The sequence below is a fragment of the Dromiciops gliroides genome, chromosome 3, assembly GCF_019393635.1.
Source record: "Dromiciops gliroides isolate mDroGli1 chromosome 3, mDroGli1.pri, whole genome shotgun sequence".
Lineage (NCBI taxonomy): Eukaryota > Metazoa > Chordata > Mammalia > Microbiotheria > Microbiotheriidae > Dromiciops > Dromiciops gliroides.
In genome coordinates this window covers 308,363,125-308,365,755 of record NC_057863.1, presented here as the reverse complement: position 1 = coordinate 308,365,755, position 2,631 = coordinate 308,363,125, and positions in this window count along the sequence as shown.

Sequence of the window (2,631 nt, the reverse complement as noted above, 5' to 3'; positions counted from 1 at the left end):
ATTTTGTCAATGATCTTTGAAAGATTATTGAGAATGAGAGGTGCTGAAAGACTGCTGAATGGCAAATGTTCTTCTAATTTTCTAAAAAAAAAGAAGAAAAAGAAGAAGAGATTATATTTTCACATACAAGGTCGGTGAATTTGATTTTAATTTCTGAAAAAGTTTTCCTATGTGCCTGGTACTTTATAATGTTTGTTGACTGACTATTTTGAAAAGTCCAAAGCATCAGTAAAGATATTTCAGAAAATTTCAGTACCCAAAATACATCTATAAAATTAATTAGTATTTTATAAAACAATAAAAGTAAGCAGGGAAAATAATAGAAAGAGAATTAATAATAATACATAAACAATAATAAAATAATGCAAATACTATATATGTGTAAATCAGGTACTCATTTTGACCATATTTTAGTATACAGTGTGAGATCTTGGTCTATACCTAGTTTCTGCCATATTGTTTTCCAATTTTCCCAGAAATTTTTGTCAAGTAATGAGTTTTTGTTCCAAAAGCTTAGATCTTTGGGTTTATCACATACTAGATTACTATGTTCGTTTACTATAATGTAATTTGTACCTAATCTATTCCACTGTTTCACCTTTCTATTTCTTAGCTAATACCAGATTGTTTTGATAATTACCACTTTATAAAACAGTTTGAGATCTGGTACTGCTAGACCACATTCCTTTGTATTTTTTTTTAATTAATTCTCCTGATATACTTAAGCTTTTGTTCTTCCAGGTGAATTTTATTATTTTTTCTAGATCTTTAAAATATAGTTTGATAGTTTGATTAGTATAACACTAAATAAATTAACTTAGGTTAGCATTGTATTTTTTTTATTATATTGGTTCAGCCTACCCATGAGCAATTATATATTTTTCTAATTGTTTAGATCTGAATTTATTTGTGTGAAAAGTGTTTTATAGTTCTGGTCATATACTTCCTGGGTTTGTCTATATAATGGTCTTCTCCTTTTCAATTCTATTAATCTTTGATTATTAAACTTTGATTTTCAGGATTTCCAATTTGGTGTTTAATTGGGGATTTTAAATTTATTTCATAGGGTTTTTTTGTTTATTTCACACCCAACCTACTGATCTTCTTTTTCTCTATTTTATTGATATAAGTATAAATTTTCCCCTGAGTACAGCTTTGGCTGCATCCCATAAATTTTAATATGTTTTCTCATTATTGTCATTTTCTTTAATGAAATTGTCGATCACTTCTGATTTAGTCTTTGATCCACTTGTTTTTTCAGCTCAGATTATTTAATTTCCAATTGATTTTTTACCTCTCTTTCAATTATCCATTATTAAATGTAATTTTATTGCATTATGATCTGAAAATAATGTATTTACTATTTCTGCATTTGATTGTGAAGTTTTTATTTCCTAATGTATGGTCAATTTTCATGTATGTCCCATTTACTGCTGAGAAGAAGGTATATTCCTTTCCATTCCCATTTAGTTTTCTCCAGAGATCTATAATATCTAACTTTTCAAGAATTTTATTCATTTCCTTAACTTCTTTTTTCTTTCTTTCTTTTTTGTTCGTTAAATTTACCCAATTCTGAGAGGGGAAGATTAAGGTTTCCCACGAGTATACTTTTATTATCAATTTCCTCCTGTAACTCATTCAACTTCTTCAAAAATTTCAATGCTATACCATTTGGTGCATATATGTTAAGTATTGATATGACTTCATTGTCTATGGTACCTTTCAGCACGATATTGTTTCCTCCTTTATCTCTTTAAATTAGATCTATTTTTGCTTTTGCTTTGTCTGAAATCATAATTGCTACCCCTGCTTTCTCAAAGAAAGCTGAAGCATTATAGATTCTGTTCCAGCCCCTTATGTTTACCTTGTATGTTTCTCTCTGCTTCAAATGTGTTTCTTGTAAATAACATATTGTAGGATTTTGGTTTTTAATCCATTCTGCTATCTGCTTCCATTTAATAGGTGAGTATACCCCATTCACATTTATAGTTATGATAACTAACTTTTTATCTCTCTCCATGCTATTTTCACCTGTTTATCCCCCCCCACTCTTACTCTCTGCCCTTTCCCTCATCACGAGTGTTTTACTTCTGATCACCACCTTCTTCAGTATCCCCTCCCTTCTATCAGTCCTCCTTTCCCTTTCTATTATCCTGTCCCTTTTTTACTTCCATATATGTGTAAAGTTGCTATCTATAAGGTGGCTAAAATTCTAGCTAGACTGTCTAACAATCTAATGAGTGGTCACCAATAAATTAGAAGCTTTAGCAAGAGTTTAGACTTTAAAGCATTTATTAAGGAGCATAAGAATTTGGTGAGGAAAGAGAAAGAGGCCAAGATGCCTTCATCTATCTATCTAAGGGAGCCAGTGTCTCAGCTCCATTCCACATGTGGGGACCAATTTTTAGTTGGGGAGTGTTAGCTAAGCATCTCGCCGCAATATTGGGGCAAGGAAGGAGATTGGCAGCCTCCCTTAAAACAGAGCAGGATTTATTTAACAAGAACAAATTAAATAAAAAAAAACACAAAAAGGATCAGTAGGATCAAGGGAAAGGAAATAAAATGGGGAAAGGGAAAATGATACAACCTGAACAACACAACTGCCCAGGAATCAGCTGAGAATACACAGCA